This window comes from Zootoca vivipara, chromosome 13 (assembly GCF_965207765.1).
Source record: "Zootoca vivipara chromosome 13, rZooViv2.hap1.1, whole genome shotgun sequence".
Taxonomy (NCBI): domain Eukaryota; kingdom Metazoa; phylum Chordata; class Lepidosauria; order Squamata; family Lacertidae; genus Zootoca; species Zootoca vivipara.
Window position 1 is genome coordinate 52658629 of NC_142596.1, and position 13213 is coordinate 52671841.

Here is a 13213-nt window from a genome sequence, read left to right on the forward strand (position 1 = left end):
GCTTTAGAAGAGGATTAGACAAATTCATGGAGGAGAGAGCTATCAGTGGCTACTAGCCAGGATGGCTCCGCTCTGACTCTGCAACGGGAGGCAGCGATGCTTCTGAAACCGCAGAAGAGGAGAGGGCCCTTGTGCTCGGGTCATGCTTGCCACCACTTTCTTGTAACTTTATTTGCAGAAATCAAAATAAGAGCGTGTCCTTGGAGCACCCAGAGATAGGTAAGTCGGGTGCCCCGCTCCCCTGCCGTTCCACCCACAGCTTTCCTTTGTGTGTGTGGTCCCATCAGCCACGACGCACTTGTAGCCAAATTATAATAGCGGGAGATGCACATGTACAACAACCCATGCTCAGAGAGAGAGAGAAGAGGGATATGACAATGCAGCTCTATAATTAAATCTCTCCCGTTTCCCCTCCTGGAGAGCCCTTTCCTTTTTGACACACACAGTAGAAAAACTGTTGTTATGACATCAAATTCCAGGTTGCTCTAAGGAGGACTTTTGAGCAGCTGTCTGTTGCTGCCTCTCCGTGTTGTCAAGGAAATCGCCGCGGAAGGCGGGTCCTGAGGTCTCAAGAGCTTCGCTTGATGAAAAATGGTGGGGAGGCGCATTGGGGCTGGGGCTGGGGAACGGGGCTAAGTTTGGGCTGCCAAAGGAGGGGGTGGGGGAGACAAGCAAACAAACCAATCCAGATTCGTTTTCTTCTTCTGATTCTGCAGTTGCCGGAATTTGTCTCTGGTAGTAAAGTCCAAAGTTGGCCTTGCTTGTCCAAATATCTGTGCCTGTCTTATTTTCCAGCATTTATGTGCTGGGTTTCTTTTGTCGTGGAACATGAGGTATCAGGCCAAGGATTGGGGCCCAACCAGTCTCCCATCCTGGCCAAAGACCTGTTCAGTAGCCACCAATATATATCAAATCAAATCCACCAATATATATCAAATCAAATCTTTATTACGGTCATAGACCAGCATTAGGGGGGGGGTACAGTGATTGAAAATCTGAAAAACGATTTGAAAAACTAAAAAGAATTAAAAGTCTATAAAAATCTAAAAAAGGAAGCTAGTAAAGTCTAAAAGAAGGGTTAGGAACATTAGACGGGAGTGGCAGATCATAAGAGTTAGTATATATATAAGACTATAGCTATCAATCTACAGAGCACTCATTAAATCTAGATTGTGGCACAGGTCATCATCAGATGAATTTTGAGCGCTGCTGTGCAGAATCTGGCAACATTGTATGTTGCACACATACGTACAACACGTGCATAAGATAGAGGGGCTCAGAGCATCCTCAACAGATCTTGTTTCTCCATCAATGGCTGAACAATGGGGGTGGAGACGCTCCTTCAGGTATTCTGGGCCGAGGCTGTTTAGGGCTTTCGAGGTCAGCACCAACACTTTGAATTGTGCTCGGAAACCTACTGGGAGCCAATGTAGATCTTTCAAGACCGGTGTTATATGGTCTCGGCGGCCGCTCCCAGTCACCAGTCTAGCTGCTGCCTTCTGGATTAGTTGTAATTTCCAGGTCTCCTTCAAAGGTAGCCCCACACAGAGTGCATTGCAGTAGTCCAAGCAGGAAATAACTGGAGCCAGGCGCGTAGCAAGGGAGGGGCGTAGGGGGCATACTAGCTCCACTCACAGGGGGGCAGCGCCTCTGGGCCCTGGCCCGCCTTTGCCTGCTCCACCCGAGCAGGAAGAAAAAGAGCGTGCTACGGAGTGGGTTGCCGGGCGGTGGTGCCGGCAAACCAGTCTGTAGTACGCTCTGCTTCAGAGCGCACCGGCTACCCGGATGGACTGCGCATGTGCAGACATGCGCAGTCCATCCTGGCACGCATGTTGTGCATCGTGACGTCACGACGAATGACGCCCCACCCCCAGGGGGTGCTGCCCCGGGCAGCCAAGCGGCACCGTTCGCCGCTGACTGGAGCATGCACCACTCTGGCGAGACAGTCTGTGGGCAGGTAGGGTCTCAGCCTGCGTACCAGATGGACCTGGGAGACAGGTGCCCTGGACACAGAATTGACCAGCACCTCCATGGACAGCTGTGAGTCCAAAATGACTCCCAGGCTGCACACCAGATCCTTCAGGGGCACAGTTGCCCCATTCAGGACCAGGGAGTTCCCCCACACCTGCCCGCTCTCTGTCCCCCCAAAACAGTACTTCTGAGTTGTCAACCTTAATCTGTTAGCCGCCATCCATCCTCCAGCTGCCTCCAGACACTCATGCAGGACCTTCTCTGCCTTCACTGATTTAAAAGAGAGGTAGAGCTGTGTGTCGTCTGAAGGCAACCCCAGCCAGCAATCTGGCCACTGTAATTTGGACCGGCTGACATTTCCGAGCCGCGTTCAAGGGCAGCCCCACAGAGAGCGCATTGCAATAATCCAATCTGGAAGTTAGCAGAGCATGGAGGATTATTCCCCATGCTGTCAGCTAGCTGCTGCTGGCAGATCCCAAGAGAATGCACAGGCTGATCATGTAATGCCAAAGGACAACTGTGCTATTAATAGCTCTTTTCCCCAAACTGTCAGCTCACGTTGATTTATCAACTCATTCTGCAAACACACCCACCCACACCGCCACTCTCCCCTCCTGGCACACAACCCTTTTGGTATTTGCTTTTTCCAAGGACTCTGCACATCATTTCCTTGTTTACCTTTACCTGGCCAAAAATATGACACCTTTGTGGCTGGAGTGCTTGGGAGGAGAGGCCCAGCCCAGCCCAGCTACAGAGAGGGCAAATTAAGGAAGCAGAATGCTGGAAGATTCGGGACAGATAACAGAAGGTACATCTTTGTGCATTGCATAGTTAAGCTATGGGCCTCACTGCCAGAGGAAACAGGGGTGGCCTCCAACTCAGATGGCTTTCAAAGAGGATGGGGCAAATTCATGGAGAAGGAGAAGGCTTTCAGTGGCATATGAGCCAGGATGGGTATGTTCTGCCTCCACATTCAGAAACAGCATTGCTTCTGAATACCACTTGCTGGAAGCCACAGGAGAGGAGAGAGCTCTTGTGCTTGAATCCTGGTCCCATGGGCATCTGGTTGGCCTGATGCAGCAAGCTCATCTTAACATTCTTATGGGACGTTCTTAACGTTCTTAAGGGACACAGGTGGCACTGTGGTCTAAACCAGTGAGCCTCTTGGGCTTGCCAATTGGAAGGTCGGTGGTTTGAATCCCCGCAGGACAGGGTGAGCTCCCACTGCTCTGTCCCAGCTCCTGCCAACCTAGCAGTTCGAAAGCACAGCAGTGCAAGTAGATAAATAGGTACCGCTGTGGCAGGAAGGTAAACAGCATTTCCGTGCGCTCTGGCTTCCATCACGGTGTCCCGCTGCGCCAGAAATGGTTTAGTCCTGCTGGACCCACGACCCAGAAAGCTGTCTGTGGACAAATGCCGACTCCTTTGGCCTGAAAGCGGAGGTGAGCACTGCACCCCCAGAGACGCCTTTGACTGGACTTAACTGTCCAGGGGTCCTTCACCTTTTTGTTTTATCCATTATGCCAGAACTTCATCATGGAGTGAAAATGTCCATGCACTATCGGTGCTCATGATCCCACAGAGAGAACATAATAATAATAATAATAATAATAATAATAATAATAATAATAATAATATTTATACCATGCCCATCTGGCAGGGTTTCCCCAGCTACTCTGGGCAGCTTCCAGCAAAATATTGTTGTTGTTTAGTCATGTCCGACTCTTTGTGACCCCATGGACCAGAGCACACCACGCACTCCTGACAAGAGATGGGAGCAAAATATTAAAATGCAACAATTCATCAAATATTAAAAGCTTTCCTAAACAGGGCTGCCTTCAGATTTTATCATCTCTCACCCAAGCAAACACAATCCTTTCTAGGGGGGCATGGATCCTGCAATGGCAAGACTTTGAATCTGCTCCTTCTTCCAAGCAGCTCAGGGTGACGCACAACAACAGGGGTTTCCTACAAGCTTCTGCTTGGCCACTGGGAGAAGAGGGTGCTGTACTGGATGAGGCCCCCTTTGGCTTGATCCAGCAGGGTTTCTCCATCCATCCTGTCCCCCCACCCCAGGAGAAGGACCCCCCCCCTTGGCCATGATTGCTGGCTGCCAGGTTTCCACCAGGAAGTGGGACTCGAGGACCTCAAGGACAAGCTGATGTCCCTTTAAGGTAATCTTCCTGTACACGTGCATGTTATATTGTTTGGCAGATGGATGCTAATGGAAATGCGCCGTTATGTTATGTAACAGAAAGCCCGCTGGAAGACAGTGGTGGATGAGTTATGTGTAAGCAGAGCATTAACATAACTTACATTATTGCTTTCCCATAATCTTGCGTAGTACAGGGAGGACCACACAGCGAGCAGGATTATCGGGGAGGAACCGGCAGGGCGGGCAGAGGGAGGGTTATCTGAAGGGGTGCATTACCGCTGGCTCTGAAACAAGAGATGCCCTGGACTGTCCGGTCGCTTTGCAGGGAGGAAATGTGGGTTCCCAGGTGGGATTTTGGGACGTCCTGGGTCTCTATAAAATGGCATTGGCCCAGTCTTCAAATGTGGTACATGGCACTCAGAGATAGTAAGTGCTGATGTGCGTCCACAACAGGATTTAAAATCTAATGGGGATCTGACTCTGCACACCTACGTCTCACATCGGGAGGCTATGGGATGCCCAGATACTCTGGCATGCAATTGCACTAAAAAAGTCACAGAAGACGTGGTGCTGTGTGCCGAATCCTGCTGTCTTGAAATCTCAGGTTTAATTTCCTTTTTAAAAAAATAAAAAAAAACCCACCAAGTTTCTAGTCCTTTTGGAGAGCTTTGAAAGTGCATGGGAAATGCCTGGATGAGATCTCAGATACCACAGAAGTTGCAGTTAGGGCCGGGGCTTCAGTTCCTGTGCTTCTCCTTGTTTAGCAAAGCCAGATTAATGATGCACCCTTACTCAGAAGAGCCACTGAGTTAAACGGGGCTCGCTCCTAGGTGAATGGGTCCAGGATTGCACCATGTGTAAGATTCCACTGCTAATGAAAGAAAAAGGGGTTTACTTAATTCATATGTGTGTTAAGAGTTTAGGAGTGCGAACAGATGCTGCGCTCCTCTCTTGATCAAGGCACTGTATATTTCGGAGTGGGGTGGGGGGTTAACTGAGGAAAGACCAGTCCCTTAATGTGTTATGATGCCACGTATTAGTGTTAAGGTTCAGTGGAAAACACTGCCCAATCTGTGACACCGTGGCATTTATTTTTAAGCTGTTAATTAGGGGAATAAGTTTAAAAGTAAGACAGTTAATCAATTCCTTTTTTTAAAAAAGTGGTTGGCAATCCTAATTATCTGAAAGAAATTTTAACAGATTAGATAACTGGGCCAAAGCAAACAAGATGAATTTTAACAGGGAGAAATGTAAAGTACTACACTTGGGCAAAATAATAATAATGAAAGGATGGGTGAGACCTGGCTTGAGAGCAGTACATGTGAAAAGGATCTAGGAGTCCTGGTAGACCACAAACTTGACAATAGTGTGATGTGGCAGCTAAAAAAGCCAATGCAATTCTGGGCTGCATCAATAGGAGTATAGCATCTAGATCAAGGGAAGTAATAGTAACACTGTATTCTGCTCTGGTCAGACCTCACCTGGAGTACTGTGTCCAGTTCTGGGCACCACAGTTCAAGAAGGATACTGACAAGCTGGAACGTGTCCAGAGGAGGGCAACCAAAATGGTCAAAGGCCTGGAAACGATGCCTTATGAGGAACGGCTTAGGGAGCTGGGTATGTTTAGCCTGGAGAAGAGAAGGTTAAGGGGTGATATGATAGCCATGTTCAAATATATAAAAGGATGTCACATAGAAGAGGGAGAAAGGTTGTTTTCTGCTGCTCCAGAGAAGCGGACACGGAGCAATGGATTCAAGCTACAAGAAAGACGATTCCACCTAAACATTAGGAAGAACTTCCTGACAGTAAGAGCTGTTCGACAGTGGAATTTGCTGCCAAGGAGTGTGGTGGAGTCTCCTTCTTTTGAGGTCTTTAAGCAGAGGCTTGACAGGCATATGTCAGGAATGCTTTGATGGTGTTTCCTGCTTGGCAGGGGGTTGGACTGGATGGCCCTTGTGGTCTCTTCCAACTCTATGATTCTATGATTCTATTAACAGTGCTCAGATTACAGGAGGCCTGGGGACATGGTGTTGGGTCCCCTCATTTTTGCATTTATCCAAAAACAGTAGAGGGGGGAAAATGCATGTATTTTTAAAAAGTGGCATTGGTTATCTGGACTGCTGCCCTTGAATGAATTATGTTTATTCAGAAAGCCAGGATTTAGCTTGCAGTCCAACACACACTGACCTGGCAGTAAGTCCAACCGTGTATAGTGTGACTTACTTCTGAGTAAACATGCATAGGATCACACTCCTGCTACTCCCAGTCTAGGAGGGGGGAATCTAATCCAGCCCTCCACATGCAGATGGATTTTATCAGCCCCAGCCAGGGATTCTGGGAGTTGGAGTCCCACAACATCTCCTGGTCCTTCAAGACATTTTGCTGCCTGAGGCAGAGAAGCAAATGTTCTCTCTCCCCAAGTCGAGGTCCATCAGAGCCCCCAAAGCAAGCCAAGTTATGTTGGGACCTGAGGCAGAAAACCCAGCAAGCTCCTCTTCCCTTCTGAGGCAGTGGGAAACAATCCCATCAAATTAATGAACTAACAATTTGCTGCCTTTTCATGACACCCAAATCTGCCGCCTGAGGAAGAGCCTTCACTCTGCCAAATGGCAGGACCGTTTCTGCCGGAATTGACCATGCATATGGACCAAACAAAGCTGGCTTTCCTTCCCCCAGCGGCCAGCCTCTCCTCTGGGAACCCAGAGAAGAGACAGGGGTCTTCGGGGGGGGGTAGTTCAGGCTTACTGATGGAGAGCAGTTGTATTCCCAGGGTTCCTTTAGGAAGGCAAATCAATTAAAATTATATAAGTTTATGGCTGTAGCCATACAGTGGCACCTTGGTTCTCAAACGCCTTGATACTCAAACAACTTGGAACCCAAACTCTGCATACCTGGAAGTAAGTGTTCCTGTTTATGAACTTTTTTCGGAAGTCGAATGTGCTCCGTTTTGAGTGTTACACTGACAATTGGAGTGCCCCACTTCCGTTATAATAATAATAATAATAATTTATTATTTATACCCCGCCCATCTGGCCGGGTTCCCCCAGCCACTCTGGGCGGCTTCCAACAAAACAGAAATTCTAAAATACAGAAATTGATTGTTTTGATTGTTACGCTGAGGTCTGTCTGTTTTTGCTAATTAGTTTGCATTTTTGTGGCTGTGTGTGTGTGTTTGTGTGTGTGTGTGTGTGAGACTGTGTGGAACCTAGTTCAGCTACTGATTGATTGATTGATTGTGTGACTGCAGTACATTGTTTATTGCTTTTGTTTAATGGATCAATGGTCTTGATAGATAATAAAATTCATGTTATATTGCAGTTTCAGGGGTTGTTTTTAAAAGTCTGGAATGGATTAATCCATTTTGCCTTACTTTCTATGGGAAAGCACACCTTGGTTTTGGAACACTTTGGTTTTGGAATGGACTTCCGGAACGGATTAGGTTTGAGAACCAAGGGACCACTGTATTGCTAGAGGTATACCACATATCTTGATTTACGTTGTAAGTTAGCCTGAGAGTAACGTGGGGGCTGCCCTCCAGATGTTCTTGAACTGCCCCCATCACCCCTGGCAGGGTTGGCTATCCCTGCCTAAGTTCATAACATAAGGAGAGGCTGCTGGATCAGGCCAATGGCACATCTCGTCCAGCATCCTGTTCTCACCAGTGGCCAACAGGATGCCCATCATGGGAAAAAGCCCACAAGCAGGATCCGAGCGCGAAAGCCCTCTTCCCTCCGGAGCTTTCCAGCAACCGGGATTCAGAAGCACAGCTGGAGGCAGAAGAGAGCCATCCTGGCTCATAGCCATCAACAGCCCTCTCCTACAGGAATCTGTAACAAGTGCGCAGTGCAGTCACTCCCAGGCGTTGAGTTTACAGAGTCCAGCCAAATAGAAGTGGAAATACAGAGGGAAATTGTCCTTTGTCTGAAATGGTAGACTTGACCAGCCAACAACACCCCCCCCCCTCAAGAGAGAGAGGGAGGGGGGAGAGAGAGAGAGGTGAAAACATGGACAAAAATTGTCCTGTGAAATTTTGGTTTTGGAGGACCAACATTTTAATAAGGAATGGGGGAAATTTTAAATTTATCTTAAAAACCATTGCAAGCAGTTAAAATTGTTAGTGGGATTGCGATAACACTTGTAATGTAACGAAGAACTATGGACATAATGGAGATATGAAAATTTGGATTATTATAAAAGATGCAGAAGGAAAGGACTAACAATAAGATCCACAAAGTCCAGGAGATTCTTGGGAATCTTGGAAGCCGCCCAGAGTGACTGGGGAAACCCAGCCAGATGGGCGGGGTATAAATAATAATAATAATAATAATAATAATAATAATAATAATAATAATTACAGTGTTATTATTATTTAGCATGTTGTGGTGTGAATATAAATTTAAATATGGAAAATCAAATAAATAAAAAAATGGGGGGGGGAATTGTCCTGTGAATTCTGCCTGAAATGGTGGAATTGATCGGCCAACTAGCTTTCCAGAGGCCCAATTTGTTTAAGTAAGAGAAAGCAAATGTTGACACACACCAGAGCCATGTGGACTTTGGCTCTCAAGGTCCTTGCCATGTCCAAAAAGAACTGGGCACTGAATCCATTGCTCATTTGGAGGGTGACATCATCAGGTGCATATTACACCAGGTGACATCATTGTGGACCTTGCTCAAAGCCTTGCCCATCAGAAAGATCAAAGAAGGTTTCGAGGGCTGCCAGGTCCCGCCCTGAAGACTCCGCCTGCCACTTTTGGAACTTGGACCACTCAGCAGCTGTTCCAAACTGCCTCCACCCACCACCTCCCCTGGGGAAAAACTAAAGCCCCACAGACAACCACCTCGAATGTCAGGGCTTTGGGAAAGTCATGGACTTGGCTTCTGCGCTAGCCACCTCTCTGCCAGCTCCGTTTATAAGGCAGATCTGCGTGAAGAGCTGCAGCTTCGGACACCAGAAGCAGGGCCTCTGCAGTGGTGGCCCCAACACCATTAGAAATTTTCTCCCACTAACAGTTGGCTAAAATCTATTTCCTCATCTTCTCCCAACAAAATGTCGGCATTCCAAAGTGGCTCTTCGGGTTCGGAGGGAGCTACTATGCTAGTTTCAGAACATGACATTTTTTCATGTGTGTCAGGATTGCAAAATTGTAAAGAAATATTGCAAAAAGATTTATAACGAAATGAAGAAGATGTTTCAAATAACGTTTGTTTAAAAAAACAGAAACTTTCTTACTAGGTATTATAGGAGCCGATTACAAAAAGACTTATTTAAGTCCTTATTTAAGTCCTAAGGTCTTATTAAAGACCTTCTTTGGACTCTTTAAGCAGAGGCTTGACAGGCATATGTCAAGAATGCTTTGATGGTGTTTCCTGCTTGGCAGGGGGTTGGACTGGATGGCCCTTGTGGTCTCTTCCAACTCTATGATTCTATGATTCTAAGTATGCAACGACAGCCGCACGACAACAACAGTCTTAGCACAACATTGGAAAGAAGGAGGTGTCCCAGCTCAAGAAGATTGGCGAGTGAAACTAATGGAATATGCTGAAATGGCAAAATGGACATTGAAACTAAGAGGAAGAGACGACAACAATTTTAAGAAAGACTGGAAGGGCTTTATTGCATATATATACAGAAGCAATGGACACAGGTTGATACATTAGCAGGATTTTAGAACGGCTTAGGGAGCTGGGTATGTTTAGCCTGGAGAAGAGAAGGTTAAGGGGTGATATGATAGCCATGTTCAAATATATAAAAGGATGTCATATAGAGGAGGGAGAAAGGTTGTTTTCTGCTGCTCCAGAGAAGCGGACACGGAGCAACGGATTCAAACTTCAAGAAAGAAGATTCCACCTAAACATTAGGAAGAACTTCCTGACAGTAAGAGCTGTTCGGCAGTGGAATTTGCTACCAAGGAGTGTGGTGGAGTCTCCTTCTTTGGAGGTCTTTAAGCAGAGGCTTGACAGGCATATGTCAAGAATGCTTTGATGGTGTTTCCTGCTTGGCAGGGGGTTGGACTGGATGGCCCTTGTGGTCTCTTCCAACTCTGTGATTCTATGATTTGATTCTAATTGTAATGAGATTATGAATGGACAATAAGTAATTTTGATGATTTTTTTATTTAAAATGGACATGCGGTATGATGATGAACAATGGAACCAGGGAAAGGATTAGGGGGAAGTAAACTCTTTTCTTTTTTCTATGTTTGATTATGAATATGTATTGTTGTTGGTATTGTTTTTTGATATGTGCTGGCCATCGCTGCCTCCTGCAGCCGCATGTTCCTCAGTTTAACTCTGTGCTGAGCAAAGAAGGGCTTTCTCTTATCTGTCCCGAATCTCCCAACACCCGGCTTCAGTGTAGGGGGAGGGCAAGGCCGGTGCAAGCATGAAACAGGATCCGGCCTCTAAGCCTCGCCTTGGAGACGGCACAGCCGCCTTGGCCCTGCCAGCTTCGGAGGCCGGAGGTGCCTCCTGGCAGGGGGGCTCAGTGGGTGTCCATATTTACACGCTTGACATTTGGGGTTGTATCAGGTGATGCCTCCGTCCTTCCCTATAAATCACACCCCCGACCTGCTGCCACCTCCAAACGGGTGCTTCTGCCAAGCTGAGTCCAGGTTAACCCCTCCCACCCGGCCCTCGAAGGCTGCGATATGCTGCCTCGCTTCCTCAAGGGCACCCACAAAGCAGGCAATATGGCCTAGTGTTTAGAGCAACCTGTCTTGGGGCTTGTCAGATGGAGAGAGAGAGAGAGAGAGAGAGAGAGAGAGAGAGAGAGAGAGAGAGAGAGAGAGAGAGATCAGAATTCGAATCCCTGCTCAGCTACAAAATTTGCTGGGGTGCCTTGGGCTCAGTCGCAGTCTCTCTTCCAGTGTAACCTACTTCACAGGGTTGTTGTTCACAGTGGGCCAGTGTAGTGTAGTGGTCAGAGTGTCAGTCTTGGACCCCAGGGACCAGGGTTCAAATCCCCACTCAGTCATGAAGCTCTCACTCGGTGACCTTCAAATCCAGTCTCTGCCTCTCAGCTTAACCTGCCTCGCAGGGTCGTCGTGAAGATTCAATGGGGAGGCAGAGAACTATGCAGGCCACCTAGAGCTTCTTAGAGGAAAGGTGGGATAGAAATGCAATAAAGGGATAAAAGTTTTAAAAAGTTAAAAGTGGGGTGGGGTGGGGAACTGTTTTATTTTATATTTTTTATTTTATTAAGAATATTAAAGTAAAAAAAGGAAGGAAGAGAATACATTAAAACATTTTAAAAGGCACAGGAAAACAACAATAACAATATGGCAATTAAATGTTATTAACATTACAGAACGACGTATATAGCGTATATGTAAATGGATTAACTTTATGAGCAAAGGTCTGAATGCAGGTCAAAGGAGCAGATTTATTTATTTGCCACATTTTTTATCCCCCTTCCTTCACCCAAGGTGGCTGGGATGCAGGCAACTCTTTCTCCCTCGCCCATTTTTATCCTCACAACAGTCCTGTGAGGTAGGCTAGGCAGAGAGAGAGAGAGAGAGAGACTGGCCCAAGTTCACCCAGCGAGCTTAATAAAAACTGAGCTGCCTTTTGCACGCCCCTCTCTGCTTCTTTAAATATTATACCACGCTGTCTCTAATAATAATAATAAAACCTTTGAATACGTAATCTGCAATGAATAATATCTTTTAAACAGCAACCTTTGCATTGTTTTTAAAAGGGGACGGGGGGATTTTTGACCCGTGTTGACAACATTGCTGTGCATAGCTGCCAAGTTATCCCCCTTTTTAAGGGAAATTCCATTATGCTGAATAGGCTTCCTCGCGAGAAAAGGGAAAACTTGGCAGCAATGTTGCCGTGGCAGTGATGAGATGTCTAAATAAAGGAACAGTAACAAATCACTTTGAAGAGAACACCTTTTCCGGCAATTGAATCGTTTGACTTACGCAGCCTTTCTACTCGTGGGTAACACTCACGGCTTTCTGGGAGAGACCAGGGTTTGAATTCCTGCTCGGCCTTGCTGAGGTTCTCTCACCAAAGAATCATAGAATCCTAGAGTTGGAAGAGACCACAAGGGCCATCTAGTCCAACCCCCTGCCAAGCAGGAAACACCATCAAAGCATTCTTGACATAGGCTTGCCCCAAACCTGGATCTTGACAACCGGGTTTTATATCTTTCTTTTCTTGCCACCAGTAGTTCCAAGAGTTGGGGGAGAGGCAGGGCTGGCTCCGCCCCCCACACCTGTTCCCCCCCCTTTCCTCCTTCTTCATGATAGTGGGGTTCACGCTGGTTCCCCCCAGCCAAGCAGGCACTTAAAAACATAAGCAGAGCTTGCTGGATCAGGCCAGTGGCCCATCTAGTCCAGCATCCTATTCTGACAGCGGGTGAGCAGCTGCCTGTTGTTGGAAACTTGCAAGCAGGATTCAAACACAACTCTCCCCTCCTGTCAGGGCCGTCTTTACCATATGCGCCACCAGGGTGCAAAGTTCTGCCCAGCGCCCCCAAATTAACTTTTATTGAGCTTTTTTGGGGAGGGGGGAAGCCAAAGTTGTTGACTTTTTTAAGGGGGGAAATCACTCACCTGTAACGACAACACTGCGGGGGAAAACTGCTTTTGTTTCCTGACTTGTCGGGAATATTTGACCCTATGGAGTAACAGAGCGATGGAGGAGGGGAGCGGGGACTTTTGCTCCATTGCTTTTCAATTCCACCGATCGAGAGGGACCGGTATACAGTAGGTATACATTTGGCGCCCCCCCAGAATTCGGCACCCGGGTGCCCCGCACCGCTTGCACCCCCGGGTAAAGACGGCCCTGACTCCTGTGGTTTCCAGCAACTGGGATTCAGAAGCGTCGCTGCCTCCATTCGTGGAGGGCTAGAGCATAGCTGCCCTGTCTAGGAGCCATCGATAGCCCTCTCCTCCATGGATCTGTGCAACTCTCTTAAAGCCAGCCCCAGCTGGCAGCCATCCCTCTCCCCACAACCCCTCCTCCTCCTCTTTGCAGAGTGGCAGGTTCAAAATATCATTTGATGCAGCGCATGGGGGCTGAAGCACATGGGTGGAATGCCAAAAGAGGGAGCCAGCGCCACAAGGCAAAAAAATGCAT